Here is a 16,000-nt window from a genome sequence, read left to right as displayed (position 1 = left end):
GGTGTGTGCTAATTCATTTGAGACTCCCGGCCCTTTAATCACAGAGGGTGGGGGTCCGTCCTAGGAGCCATTGAATGAAGTGAAAGTCACTTAACGGCTTATAGTGTTTGTTTGCATTGTATCAATTACTTCAAGAACAAAGTCAGTTAACTTGTTTGTAAGTTTTACATAGTAGTAAAGTATCTTTCACAGGATAGATATAATCAATGGTTTCTACAGACAGTAGCTTACAAGTTTTAACAGAAGACCCAAAAGATTTTGGTACTTGGTGAAACTGTTGGATATTAAAGTGCGGGGGACAAATTATGAGGGGGTCACTGTCACTTGGGGGAATCACTGTTAATCCCTTCTTTAATATCCCTTCAGCCGGGGTGGTAATGAACTAACTGGGTTTTTTCCCAGCATGGTAGAGTCCTAGAATCTTAGCATCTGTCTGCAGAGAGAGAGCCTGGGGGAAATCAGGGGGTGACATGGACTCAAGCCCCTTCTGTAACCTCCCCCATCGCCCCTCTCGCCCCAACAGGCTGAGGAATCACGCCCACGTTTCGCTCCAGTTTGTCCCATCTTCCAGGGGACAGGGAAGGGATATGTCTGTGATGGAGCCAGCTCAGGTAGGCGATTTTTAGGGAGCTTTTGGTGGTGGGGGAGGGGTATTGTATTTCTAAACCAGGAAACACCCCGCTGGGCAGGGCTGGGAAAACTGACCAGACTCCTAGTGCTGGAGCCTGACCCCACTGGCCAGAGGCTGCTGTGAAATACGAAGGGATGCAGTTGGTATTCCTCTCCCTGTCCCCAGCTCAGAGCTCTGCTTCCCATATCAGCCTGTGGCTGGCAGGCATGTGGTAAATGAAAAGACCCTGCCCACCTCCATGTACTGTGGGGGGGACAAGGAGCTCTCACCTTTTACCCACTCCCTGAAGCCTCCTGGATGCTCTGAGCAGCGTGCGGGGAAGATTCTGCTTCTCTGTCTCTCCCTCCCATGATTAGTGGTATTGTGGGTGGGGCAGCAGGTTTTGAGTGGGGGATTCTTGTTGTTTCAGATGCTGGTGACCTTCGAGGAGGTGGCTGTGTATTTCACCCAGGGGCAGGGGGCTCTGCTGGACCCCACTCAGAGAGCCCTCTACAGGGATGTCATGTGGGAGAACTACGAGATGGTGACCTCGCTGGGTAAGGGAATTCTGGCCCCTTGGTTATTGGAAGTTGGTGTGTGGGGGGATCTGTGTGTCTGACTCTGGTCAGGTTCTTCCCTCATTACTCTCCAATGAGACCAGGGTGTCAAAACCTAAGACACATACTAAATCATCCCGACCCCCCTAGTTTGCAAGGTGGAGAATCCGTGTATTGTCCTGTCTGTGTTGTTTCTCGGTTGCTCACAGAATCCCTCTTCTCCCTCCTACTAGGGAACAGCTGCAGCCATGTGGAGGGCTCTGGGTTCCACGGGTTTAGAAATAGGCAGGGGTTTAACACTAGAGCTGGGTGTGCGTCACAATTCTCCACACCTCGCCATATGTCTGCCTCCCCCGAGGGGGTCTCAGTGACCACGTTCCCGTCCTCTTAGATTCCACATTCCCCAGCACAGTACAGGGACAGGTTCCGCTCACAGAATGTCCTTTCTGACAGACGTTCTCTCAATCCTCCATGCACCCTGATCTGATCTGATTTCACTCCCTGCACAGGATTCCCCCTTCCCAAACCGGACCTGATCACCCGGCTGGAACAAGGGGAAGAGCCGTGGGTGCCCGATCTCCAGGCCTGTGAGGAAAGAGAGATCCCGAGAGGCGCCCACACAGGTGAGGACAGACACACAAACCATCTGGGGAATGAAGGACAAATTTGAGAATCCCAAAAATGTGGTATCAATAAGTGCCCTTAGTTCCTTCCTCATTTCACACAGGGCAGGGCTACAATCAGCAGATATGACTGACATCGCTTTCCACCTCTCCTGTTACCTGCAGGAGTTTCCTTCTGAACTTTCCTTCTCTGTGAACTTTTGGGTGGGAAGTGGAGGCAGAATCCAATTGCTCCGTCTGTGCAGCTTCAGGGGTTTGGGGATTTTCCTTGCTGCTATTCCTTTTAATTTCTCCCCAGCACAATGACTTCTGTCTGGATTCTCTCTCTCCCAGCAGGTGACGAGAGAGTGAGTGAGAACGAGGAGGGGAATCAACAGCAGGAAGTTCCTGGGCACGGGGAATCACAGGGGACCTTTGTGAGAAGATCCCATAAGTGCTTAGACTGTGGAAAAAGTTTCATGTGGTGGTCACACCTCATTTTACATCAGCGAATCCACACAGGAGAGAGACCCCACAAGTGCTTAATCTGTGGAAAAAGTTTCATACGGAAGTCAGACCTTGTTAAACATCTGGCAATCCACACTGGAGAGAGACCCCATAAGTGCTTAGACTGTGGAAAAAGTTTCATACAGAAGTCACACCTTGTTGTACATCAGGCAATCCACACTGGAGAGAGACCCCATAAGTGCTTAATCTGTGGGAAAAGATTCATACGGAGGTCAGCCCTTCTTATACATCAAGCAGTCCACACTGGAGAGAGACCCCATAAGTGCTTAGACTGTGGAAAAAGTTTCAAACGGAGGTCAGCCCTTCTTAAACATCATGCAATACACACAGGAGAGAAATCCCATAAATGTTTGGACTGTGGGAAAAGTTTCGCACAAAGATCAACTCTTATGGCACATAAGGCAATCCACACTGGAGAGAGACCCCATAAGTGCTTAATTTGTGGGAAAAGTTTCATACGGAGGTCAACCCTACTTGATCATCAGGCAATCCACACAAGAGAGAAATCCCATAAATGTTTGGACTGTGGGAAAAGTTTCACACAAAGATCAAATCTTATGGCACATAAGGCAATCCACACTGGCGAGAGACCACATAGGTGCTTAATCTGTGGAAAAAGTTTCATATGGAGGTCAAACCTTGTTAAACATCAAGGCGTCCACACTAGGGACAGACCCCATAAGTGCTTAGACTGTGGAAAAAGTTTCATACGGAGTTCAGCCCTACTTGATCATCGGGCAATTCACACAGGAGAGAGACCTCATAAGTGCTTAGACTGTGGGAAAAGTTTCATACAGAGGTCAGACCTTGTTAGACATCAAGCAGTCCACACAGGAGAGAAATCCCATAAATGTTTGGACTGTGGGAAAAGTTTCACACAAAGATCAAATCTTATGGCACATAAGGCAATCCACACTGGAGAGAGACCCCATAAATGCTTAATCTGTGGGAAAAGTTTCATACGGAGGTCAAATCTTATGGCACATCAGGCAATCCACACTGGAGAGAGATCCCATAAGTGCTTAGACTGTGGGAAAAGTTTCATACAGAGGTCAACCCTTGTTAAACATCAGATAATCCACACAGGAGAGAAATCCCATAAATGTTTGGACTGTGGGAAAAGTTTCACACAAAATCAAATCTTCTGGCACATCAAGCAGTCCACACTGGAGAGAGACCCCATAAGTGCTTAGACTGTGGAAAAAGTTTCATACAGAGGTCAATCCTACTTAATCATCAGGCAGTCCACACTGGAGAGAGACCTCATAAGTGCTTAGACTGTGGGAAAAGTTTCATACGGAGGTCAGACCTTGTTAAACATCAAGCAGTCCACACCGGAGAGAGATCCCATAATTGCTTAAACTGTGGGAAAAGTTTCATACATAGGTCAGTTCTTGTTAAACATCAGTTAATCCACACTGGAGAGAAATCCCATAAATGTTTGGACTGTGGGAAAAGTTTCATGCAAAGATCATATCTTATGGCACATCAGACAGTCCACACTGGAGAGAGACCCCACAAGTGCTTAGATTGTGGGAAAAGTTTCATACGGAGGTCAGACCTTGTTAAACATCAAGCAGTCCACACCGGAGAGAGATCCCATAAATGCTTAAACTGTGGGAAAAGTTTCATACATAGGTCAGTTCTTGTTAGACATCAGTTAATCCACACTGGAGAGAAATCCCATAAATGTTTGGACTGTGGGAAAAGTTTCATGCAAAGATCATATCTTATGGCACATCAGACAGTCCACACTGGAGAGAGACCCCACAAGTGCTTAGATTGTGGGAAAAGTTTCAAACAAAGATCAAATCTTCTGGCACATCAGGTAATCCACACAGGAGAGAGACCCCACAAGTGCTTAATCTGTGGAAAAAGTTTCATACGGAAGTCAGACCTTGTTAAACATCTGGCAATCCACACTGGAGAGAGACCCCATAAGTGCTTAGACTGTGGAAAAAGTTTCATACAGAAGTCACACCTTGTTGTACATCAGGCAATCCACACTGGAGAGAGACCCCATAAGTGCTTAATCTGTGGGAAAAGTTTCATACGGAGGTCAGCCCTTCTTATACATCAAGCAGTCCACACTGGAGAGAGACCCCATAAGTGCTTAGACTGTGGAAAAAGTTTCAAACGGAGGTCAGCCCTTCTTAAACATCATGCAATACACACAGGAGAGAAATCCCATAAATGTTTGGACTGTGGGAAAAGTTTCGCACAAAGATCAACTCTTATGGCACATAAGGCAATCCACACTGGAGAGAGACCCCATAAGTGCTTAATTTGTGGGAAAAGTTTCATACGGAGGTCAACCCTACTTGATCATCAGGCAATCCACACAAGAGAGAAATCCCATAAATGTTTGGACTGTGGGAAAAGTTTCACACAAAGATCAAATCTTATGGCACATAAGGCAATCCACACTGGCGAGAGACCACATAGGTGCTTAATCTGTGGAAAAAGTTTCATATGGAGGTCAAACCTTGTTAAACATCAAGGCGTCCACACTAGGGACAGACCCCATAAGTGCTTAGACTGTGGAAAAAGTTTCATACGGAGTTCAGCCCTACTTGATCATCGGGCAATTCACACAGGAGAGAGACCTCATAAGTGCTTAGACTGTGGGAAAAGTTTCATACAGAGGTCAGACCTTGTTAGACATCAAGCAGTCCACACAGGAGAGAAATCCCATAAATGTTTGGACTGTGGGAAAAGTTTTGCACAAAGATCAACACTTATGGCACATAAAGCAATCCACACTGGAGAGAGACCCCATAAGTGCTTAGACTGTGGAAAAAGTTTCATACAGAGGTCAACCCTACTTCATCATCAGGCAATACACACAGGAGAGAAATCCCATAAATGTTTGGACTGTGGGAAAAGTTTCACACAAAGATCAAATCTTATGGCACATAAGGCAATCCACACTGGAGAGAGACCCCATAAATGCTTAATCTGTGGGAAAAGTTTCATACGGAGGTCAAATCTTATGGCACATCAGGCAATCCACACTGGAGAGAGATCCCATAAGTGCTTAGACTGTGGGAAAAGTTTCATACAGAGGTCAACCCTTGTTAAACATCAGATAATCCACACAGGAGAGAAATCCCATAAATGTTTGGACTGTGGGAAAAGTTTCACACAAATATCAAATCTTCTGGCACATCAAGCAGTCCACACTGGAGAGAGACCCCATAAGTGCTTAGACTGTGGAAAAAGTTTCATACAGAGGTCAATCCTACTTAATCATCAGGCAGTCCACACTGGAGAGAGACCTCATAAGTGCTTAGACTGTGGGAAAAGTTTCATACGGAGGTCAGACCTTGTTAAACATCAAGCAGTCCACACCGGAGAGAGATCCCATAAATGCTTAAACTGTGGGAAAAGTTTCATACATAGGTCATTTCTTGTTAAACATCAGTTAATCCACACTGGAGAGAAATCCCATAAATGTTTGGACTGTGGGAAAAGTTTCATGCAAAGATCATATCTTATGGCACATCAGACAGTCCACACTGGAGAGAGACCCCACAAGTGCTTAGATTGTGGGAAAAGTTTCATACGGAGGTCAGACCTTGTTAAACATCAAGCAGTCCACACCGGAGAGAGATCCCATAAATGCTTAAACTGTGGGAAAAGTTTCATACATAGGTCAGTTCTTGTTAGACATCAGTTAATCCACACTGGAGAGAAATCCCATAAATGTTTGGACTGTGGGAAAAGTTTCATGCAAAGATCATATCTTATGGCACATCAGACAGTCCACACTGGAGAGAGACCCCACAAGTGCTTAGATTGTGGGAAAAGTTTCAAACAAAGATCAAATCTTCTGGCACATCAGGTAATCCACACAGGAGAGAGACCCCACAAGTGCTTAGACTGTGGAAAATGTTTCATATGGAGGTCCGGCCTTGTTAAACATCAAGCAATCCATACAAGAGGGAAATGTTAACATTTAGATTAAACTTGGGTGTAATAATGTCATTGTGTATATATATAGCTCTTTAAAGTTTGTGGTAAACTGTCTATGAACGGCTTCATGGATAATTAATTACCTTATGTATCAGAGAGGTTGCCGTGTTAGTCTGAATCTGTAAAAAGCAACAGAGGGTCCAGCGGCACCTTTAAGACTAACAGAAGTATTGGGAGCATAAGCTTTCGTGGGTAAGAACCTCACTTCTTCAGATGCAAGACTTGCATCTGAAGAAGTGAGGTTCTTACCCACGAAAGCTTATGCTCCCAATATTTCTGTTAGTCTTAAAGGTGCCACAGGACCCTCTGTTGCTAATTACCTTATGTTAATCCATGTAGTTTTATTACCTGTGATGTTTGTGAAGTAGGAGGTTACTTCCAAAACCTATTGTTCACCCAAGGACTGCCTGCTGTCGAGAGGCTGCAAAAATGTCTATATAAACTCTTGAGACCTGATCCTTTTATCTCAGATCTTTTAAAGCTTTATTTAGGAGGCGTTTGAGTCGTAAGACTGAGATCTTCAGTCCCCTCTGGACTGCCCTGATATTGAACATTTGGATATTGGACTAGAACATGATGAAATGATACTGAAAAGGACTCTCTTCAATTCTAACGTGCCATCTCTATGGTGAAGCTGACCTAAGGACTCTGTTTGCATTTGTATGTCTAATGACCTTTTAGCCAATACTGTCTTTTCTTCTTTTAATAAATGGTTGTTTCATTAACAAGAATTGGCTGTAAGCGGGTATTTGGGTAAGAACTGAAGTATCATTAACTTGGTGGGTGATGTGTCTGCTTGTTTGGGATTGGTAGAATACTGTATATGATGAAGATTTTCAGGAATTCCCATCAGAATCTCAGAGGACATTTCCCCACATCAGTTATCGTTACAGACTTGCCTCTGTTGCCTCTCTGTCAAATCAGTTATTTTGTTGCAGCATCTCCCATACCATGAAGGGTTTACAGAGCTGAATGATGCATCATGCCTCTGCCAGGCAACTTTCAGTGAAATTAGCCTGTAATTAAAATCCAAAGTCATTACCCATTAAACGTGACAGCAATTCCCTACCTTGTACTCCTGGGCAGCTTCCTCTATGGGAACCACCGTGTGAGTTCTGTGAGCCCAGGACAGATGGCAAACCAGACAGATGGGGGTTTGATCCTCTTCACAGAAGTTTCAGAGTCTCCTGGTGTTCCCCACACACCCCGTCTCCTGCTCCCTTTGCTGCTTGTAAACTCAGCCGATTGGCGATTTCTACCATGTTTGCCAGCTGCATGTTCAGCCTGACGTTTCTCTGTTGCACAGTTTCTGAGGGCAGGAGACGGCTGTATCGGATCCCTCCCAGCACTGGCTGACGTGCCTGCACTGCAGAGTGACAGCTTCTGTGAAATACTGCAGACAAATGGGACATGGAGCTTCCTCCTGGAGACTTTCCTGGGGGTTCTCTATGGCCATGGCTCCCTGTGTGGAGTTGTGTGTCTAAGGTGGGATAGTCAGGCTTGGCAGAATTTTTATTTTTAAGCAATTTTATATTTATTGATTTAAACTTTCACAAAAATCTGGCCTTTAAGCATTTCATTCCAATTGTTATCAATTTAAATGTTCACAGTGGTGGGAGATTTAGGGCGGGATCAGACAATATTTGGGTCAGACAATAACTATTTAATGACAGTAGAGACAGATTCAAAAAGTTAAAGCTTCATACCCATTAAAATAGAGATTGTCAACATCACATGTCAAAATATGCAGAGGAAATATTCTTAAATCAATGTCTAATACGTTCTCAGGCAGCATTGTTCTTACTGGGCCTATTGGTAAATTTCAGTTATTAGCAATGGGAGTATTTTTTCCTGGTTTGTGTGAAATCAACATTTACAGACATCAACCGATAAAAGTCTAATTCTTCCAAGTCCAGTGATATGAAACTCACAGGACAAAACCTAGGTTAAGCTGATATCAATGTTTCAAAGGCCTGATTCTCATGTACAGTAAGGCAGCTCTGGCTCAGTGTAGAGATGCGGTGTTTCCAACACTCATGATTTTATAATGAGTCTCATTGTATTTGTTGTGTTTGTTAAAGCCCCAGCTCCTGGAAGCATATTATGAGGTGAGACTCTTGGCTTTCCTTTCCTAAACAAAGGAAGTTTCCGGCTTTCTTGGTCGCACAGAAAAACTTTAGGCTGCGCTCAGATCGCATTTTAAAGATCTGAGAAGCCAGAAGGCAAATACAGTATCTCCTCACTTAAAGTCGTCCCGGTTAATGTTTCATTGTTACGTTGCTGATCAATTAGGAAACACGCTCATTTCAAGTTGTGCAATGCTCCCTTCTAGCATCCTTAAGCAGCCGCCTGCTTTGTCCACTGCTTGCAGGAAGAGCAGCCCGTTACAGCTAGCTGGTGGGACCTTGGAACCAGGGTGGGCCGGCAGCGCCCCATCAGCTCCCTGCTCCCCTAAGTTCCCAGTTGCCCGGAGTTCAGCTGTCCCTCCCCCCACTGCCATGTGCTGCTCCTGCCCGCTGCCTTGGAGCGGCTCCCTGAGACTCCTGCTTGCTGTGTTGGGGGGAGGGAAGAAAGAGGGGGGGCTAATGTCAGGGCATCCCCCCTCCCCCTTGCTCCTTCACCCCGCTTACCCCATCTTCCATAGATCAAGGGGGACACATGACAGGGCTCATGATGGAGGGAACTTCCTGGCAGCAGCTTGCTGATTAACTTAACAAGGCAGCGTACTTAAGAATGGGTCAGCTTATTTAAAGGGGAAATGCGCCTCTCTCTCTCTCTCTCACACACACATACACACACAGTGTGTGTCTCTGTCTCTGCCATGCTGTCTCCCCTCCCTTCATTTCTGCTGCCTTGTAGAGTGTGAGAGTTAACCATTGAGGGCTCAGCCAATTGCTCGTTCATCATTTAGCAGTAAGGCATTCCCTGGGAAATATCCCACCCTCTGACTCCTCCACCTCAACCAAGCTTCACAATAATCATCACTGTGTACCAGTATTAAATTGTTTGTTTAAAACTTTTACTGTGAATGTGTGCTGGGGCATTAAGAGAAACACCAGCAAGTGAAGGAGTCAGTGTGAAATCAGGAAAGTTTGCAACAACCCCAATGTGATGTTTTGTGATTTGACGTAAACAGGAAACAGCTGCACTTCTGTAGCTATTGCAGGCCCCTCTCTGGCCCCCATCATGGCACTACCTGAGCACCGCACAAACTTCAATGTGCTGAGCCTCGCCCTGCTGCAGATGGGGAAGGGCTCTTACCCCCATTTTACAAAAGGGAAAGTCAGGACCAGACAGAATAAGTGACTTGCCTGAGTTCACACAGAGCAGGGAACTGAACCTGGGTCTACTCAGGGTAACTTAGGCCCTGTCTACACTTGCAAGTTAGAGCGCATTAAATCAGCCCCGGGCATCTTAACTCCTGAGGTGTCCACACTGGCAAGGCACGTAGAGCACCCGGACTCCATGGCTGGAGCACTCCTGGTAATCCATCTCCATGAAAAGCATAGAGCTCTGCAGCCATGGCTCTCTCTGGGCACTGGAACTGGCTTAGTTTCACTTTCACAGGAATATGCCCCAGCACCCATAGGTGGCGAGTTATATGGGCCCGTGGTGCTCATGCTCCACCAATATTCCTGAAGGTGGACCCAGCTCCACCAATGTTTGGGCCCCAGGCCCCGTGCTTTGGGGATCCCCGTGCCATGGGTCGGCAATGTGGGGCGCGCTCATCTCGGGGGCAGCTCTCCCCCCCCATCACTGTGAGCTGCTGAGAGGCCCCAGCTCTGACCTGGCTCCCAGCCCATTGGCCAGGAACCCCGGCCAATGGGATCTGCAGTGGGTGGTGCCAGAGCTGCCTGGCCACGCCTCCCCAGCAGGGAGGGGGAGGGAGTCCCAGGCAGCAGCTCTCAGCCCCAGGCAGAGAGAGAGCAGAAGGAGCCTGTCACTGTCAGACAGAGACAGACACAGCTGGTGAGTTGTGGGGACAGACAGATGGAGCCGGGGGAGGGGGAAGGGAGCAGCGATGGGCACCCCAGGGTGGCATAAAATACACAGGACAGAGGGGGCTTCCTGAGGGGGCTATAGCAACCCCCCACCCTCCGCAGAGCAGACCCGGGCTGTGGCTGGCTCCGTCCATCACTCCCCCCATCCCACAGAGACCCACCCAATCCTCTGTCCCCCTGAGAGACCCCCCAATGGCCCCTGTGCCCCTGTCATCCCCTCCAGAGAGTCCCCCCTTTGTGCCAGACAATTCCCTCCCCCACTGCCTCCCCTACTCCAGAGTTCCCTACAATCAAGCCCTTTGCTCCCGCCCCCCAGCCCATTGGTCGGGAGGCTCCCAGTCTATTGGCCAGCACAGCCAATGGGAGGTGCACCTGAGGCAGGGGGCCTGCTTGCAGATGCAGACCTGGCTGGCCATGCCTCCACAGCACGGGGAGGGGGAGCCACAGGTGAGCAAGCCCTAGTCATCATCATCACAGGCCCAGCAATTCTCTGGATATTTAATTTCACTGAGGCAAGTAATTCAGTCTACTCTTCCTTTCCAGACAGTTTGTGGCTTTTCCTGTAAGAACACTTACAATTTCTTTGCAAAGAAGCCCAGTTACAGTTTTTTTCACTTGAGACGTATATTTTCTGGTCATTCATAAGATCATTTATTTTGTTAACTCGGTTTCATAGACAATTTTAAAAGTCACTTGAATTGTACCTGGTTTTTTCCATTGGTCCAAAAACACATGGAAGATGTGCCGATTTTTATTTCTGTGGGCCAAACCACCCTGTGTAGAAATGTAAATGTCGGAGCCAGAAAAGCTCTTTAAGGGTAAGGGTCCCTTCAGGAAATTGTCCTCAAATCATTCAATAAGCATGTCACAAAAATAAATTTTATATTTCCAAGATCACTGCTTTTATAATTTATACTCAGGTAAAGGAGAAAATCCCTGGAAATATTATTTTTAAGAGGGGGTTCCCAAGACTTGACATTTTAGTGAAAGGGGTTCACAGGTTGTTAAAGTTTGGGAACCACTGCCTTACAACAACATATTCCTACACTAAACAAAAGGAATGCAAGCAGTAATGCCCCCATTGTAATAATATGATGGGGTTGTTTCACTGCCTTAGTTACATAGCACATCACATCATAATTAGTACACAAAATAGACACTCTATAGGCCGTATGAAATCATGTTTTTCATTTGATATATATTCTGAAGCACATGGATTTGACTCTAAGTCAGAAATTTTCTGAACCTCTGGTAGGAGTAAGCGTAAATTTTGAAACCGGTCGGATATCAAAGTGGTCCAATTAAAAGAAATCTGATACCTAAGATCTAATTGTAGGGCTTTGTCTGCTGGACAATAAATAATGTGATTTACTGTGGCCGTGGTGAGATTAAAATGTAAGTCTAGCAAAGAGGTGGCCTTAATGTATACGCAGCTATCATTAGCTTGGAATAGCAACTGTCCTGTCAGGGTAGTTCCTTGTCCCATATCTGCTCAACACACTTTGTTAAACATTGTGACCAGGGCCGGCTCCAGGGTTTTGGCTGCCCCAAGCAGCCAAAAAAAAAAAAAAAAAAAAGCCGTGAGCGGGAGTGAGGGACCGTCCGCTGAATTGCCGCAGAATAGCTGGACCTGCCGCCCTTCTCCTGAGTGGCCGCCCCAAGCACCTGCTTGCCAAGCTGGTGCCTGGAGCCGGCCCTGATTGTGACAGCTTCCCCTTGCTTCAATTTCCTTACATACTGAAGCTGCAGGAGTTCCAAGGGCCAAAATGTCCACTGATTCCCTATTCCAATCCAAATATCAGGAGTTATTCCAGGAGCACTAACAAGAAATTGGCTAGGCATTACCAGGTGGTCTAATCTCCCAGATGTCACGGTGAATAATCCAGTCCCACATGCATCCTTCCCATGGACATGGCAGGATTCAGTATGTGGAAGCCCACACCAACCTGGACGCGATAAGTCGAACCTGGAAGTGCTTGCCGTCGACTGCGGTACTCCAGCTAGACGAGAGGAGTACCGCGGAGTCAATGGGGAGCCGCGGAGTTGACGGGGGAGCCTGCCTGCCGCGTGTGGACCGAGGTAAGATCGAACTAAGGTACTTGAAACTTCAGCTACGTTATTCACGTAGCTGAAGTTGCATACCTTAGTTCGATTTGGGGGGTTAGTGTAGACCAAGCCTTAGTTACTTACTGAGATCATTTCAATACCGGTAAAATTTCCAGTGGCAGAACACACTCTCTGAGTATGAGTCTGATTATTTACTAATTGGGTAACCAAAACAACAAGGAACCCTTCCCCCTGATATACTACAGACCCCTCGAATGGCCATTATATCAATCCTATTATAAAACCTTAATTTCAAATTCTTGAAGCTCATTTGTAGTGATGTCATATACTTTTATCTCCTTTGACCAGTCTTTTTCCACTCAATTGTTCGCTTATATGGGATATCCTGAAACTTAAAAATAAACTTTTTCAGACAATATTTAAATAAATCACTAAAGTGTGAAGGCCTTGGCCATTGGGTTTTATCAGATATATGGCATTGTCTGTATTTAGATGTTTTACAGGGGTAATAGTGTAATGGAGGGGTTGGCGGGGGCAGTGGCAACAAGGTGCCTTTGGTATTTGTCATTTAAAATCCAGTTAGGTAGGGCAATACATGCTGAAGGACTTATCCAAAAACACAGGGCGCAGCCTGTGGAATAAACCCCCTGTGACGGGTTGGATCACAGAAACCCCTTGGGAGCTGCCACCAGATGTGCAAAGACTACCCCTGCTTCTGTTTTCCCTGCCAGCTCAGGACTCCAGCACCCTGTCTTGCTGAGCCAGACACTCCCGTCTGGCTCCAGACACAGATCCAGAGTCTGAATCTCCTGTCCCAAAGCTGCAAGTTTACCTGAAAACAGCTCACAGTAGTGTGCTTGTCTTTAGCACTCAGATGCCCAACTCCCAATGGGGTCTAAACCCAGATAAATCCGTTTTACCCTGCATAAAGCTTATGCAGGACAAACTCATAAATTGTCCGCCCCCTATAACACTGATAGAGAGATATACACAGTTGTTTGCTCCCCCAGGTATTAATACATACTCTGAGTAAATTACTAAATAAAAGGTGATTTTATTAAATACAGACAGTAGGATTTAAGTGGTTCAAAGTAGTAACAGACAGAACAAAGTAAGTCACCAAGCAAAATAAAATAAAATGCGCAGATCTATGCCTAATTAAACTGAATACAGATAATTTCCTCACCAGTTCCAGAGTGCTCCCTTTTACAGGCGAATCTCCTTTTAGCCTGGGTCCAGCTATCACTCACACCCCCTGCAGTTACTGTCCTTTGTTTCAGTCTCCTTCAAGTATCCTGGGGCGGGGGGGTGGAGAGGCTCCTTCTTTAGCCAGCTGAAGACAAAATGGAGGGGTCTCCCACAGGTTTAAGTAGACTCTCTCTTGTGGGTGGAGACCCCCCTCCTCCCTCCTATGCAAAGCCCAGCTCCAAGATGGAGTTTTGGAGTCACCTGGGCAAGTCACATGCCCCTGCATGACTCAGTCTTTGCAGGCCGACACCATTGTCCACATGGCATCTTGCATGTCTCCAGGAAGACTTCTCATGTGGATTGGAGCATTCCAAGATGCATTGTTCCCTAAGTGTCTCCTGATCAGGTACTTAACCTGGCGAATTCCTTCCTAAAGAAGTTGACCAAATGCCTCACAAAGCTTACTTAGAAATCAGGCAAGCATACAGCCCATATTCTTAACCTCGAGTAGGAAATGATATATATGTACAAATAGGATGAATAGATATAGTAGACCATAACTCTTACGGAGATATGTTACATGGCACAGGCAGCACAAAACATATTCCAGTTATGTCATACATAAATTTATAAGCACCACCTCCCCATAAAGCCTTATGGGGTACACTGTCACACCCCCAAATTCAATCAATACCACATTCCCAAACATGAGTCCCAAAAGTTTCTTCCTGCCAGTGTATAATTTTTTGTTTCTTCACCAGGGTCAGTTCTTAATGTCTTTTGTAGTCAGGAATTCCTGGACTTTGGCAATTTCAGCGGAGTGAGTCTTCCTCCTTCTTTCCTGAAGGAATCGTGGCTCAGCATCATACAGGAGAGAGATTACCAGCACATCACCCTGTAGTGCTTTGGTTTCTGTATCAAATACTGAATGCAGGTTAGCTCTGTCACTGGACAAGGGAGAGGTTACCAGCACATCACCTTGTCCTTCTCTCCTGCTGTTCAGAAGGAAGAAAAGAAATATCAAAAGGAGACGCAGTGAGACGCATGGGTCCAGGCAGTCAATCCTTGGCACTTCATAGTAGTGTTGGTAGTCAGCAGGACTTGGTAAGGGCCTTTCCAGTGTGGAGCCAAAGCAGTCTTTCATTGGTGGAGCTTTACATAGATCCATTCTCCTGGTTCCAAGGAGTGGCAGGGCTGATAGGGTCTTTGGGTAGCGCTTCTTTTACCTGTGAGAAAAGAAACTAACACATTTCATTAATGCCTGGCAGTGTTTTGCAGATTTTACAGCTGCTTGGGCACATTCAAGCCCCCCCTTCTTGGTTGTCAGCCAAGTCTTAGCTGTGAGCAGTGTCCTTGAACGGAGCCAGTGTCTTATCTTTGGACTGAGTTTGCTAGCTATAGTTTTTTTAGTTAACTTGTTCTGTTCTTTTTCCTTCTCCCCTTCTTGGCTTCTTTTAACCTACAAAAGAAACTTCCACTCTTCACTCATACACCTTTTCCCAACAATGAACACATACACATTGCCATTATACAGTACTTTAGTCTTATTATTCAATGTATGCCACATACACCCTTCCAGTAAAATAACTTTATTACAGAGCTTTGGAGCAACAAGCCAGGACAAGCACACCCACTTTTGAGGAGTCTACTTGGTACAACCTCTGGTGTCCAATAGCTGTCCTCCCTCCCCAGCCCTCTGGTTGGCAGGGGCCAAACTGAATGCAGGGTGGGGGGCCCCAGCTGGGAGGTGGGAAAGGAGAGGGGCTCAGGGGCACAATCATGGCGGGGGATGGTGGTGGCAGATGTGCTTGATCTAGGCTGGTGGGCCCTGCCACACCCCCTGGCTTGAAGGGGTTTCTCAATGGCTCTCAGTGCCCCCCCACACACACACACACACTGTACAGATTGTTTCAGTGCCTCTGCCTGGGACTAGGAGCCAGGGATAAGAACAGGGTACAGCTGGCGGGGGGTGAACCTGGGGCTGGGGGAGGCAGGCTGGGAACACAGCATAGAACAGATCTTGTTAACACAGAAATCAAAGTCCATCTTGGGGAGCATCCAGAGACCGGATCCGGCCCTGGGCTCTCCCCGCTGATTCCCAAACCAAGAGACTGACCCGATTCCAGCCCCCCATCTTCAGTGACATCCAGCTGCCCCTCCTCCGTGCTTTCTCTCTTTCCCAGGAAAACAGGTCACCTGGCCTCCCCCTATCTCTTTGTTCTCCCACACCTTTGGCTAGTTCCTTGCAGAGGACGGGGTCAGGCCATCGCTTCCAGGATACAGAATTTTGGCCATTCTCTATGCCCAGGCAGCCACTCTACAATCACACCTGCCCTCTAGAGGTCTCCGCAATGATCACACACCCGTATCCCACCAGCTTGATACTTGAGTAACACATGGGGAAACTGAGGCACACACATGATATTCAGAGAAACCATTAAGACCATTCCAGCTTCATCACACCCCTCTTAA

General features: G+C 46.6%; 1 long non-coding RNA gene across 1 annotated transcript; it reads left to right on the top strand.

Moving 5' to 3' along the window:
• The first annotated feature begins 39 nt into the window (after positions 1-39).
• LOC135979942 (uncharacterized) lies at positions 40-6,486 on the top strand. The gene is made up of 4 exons (XR_010597180.1): positions 40-611; positions 1,041-1,167; positions 1,677-1,790; positions 2,124-6,486. It is a non-coding gene; the product is annotated as an uncharacterized LOC135979942 (long non-coding RNA).
• Positions 6,487-16,000: the final 9,514 nt, after the last annotated feature.

This window comes from Chrysemys picta, unplaced genomic scaffold (genome assembly GCF_011386835.1).
Source record: "Chrysemys picta bellii isolate R12L10 unplaced genomic scaffold, ASM1138683v2 scaf1418, whole genome shotgun sequence".
In the NCBI taxonomy this organism is placed as follows: Eukaryota; Metazoa; Chordata; order Testudines; family Emydidae; genus Chrysemys; species Chrysemys picta.
The sequence above is the reverse complement of the archived record's forward strand: the minus strand, read 5'-3'. Positions and strand labels throughout refer to the sequence as shown.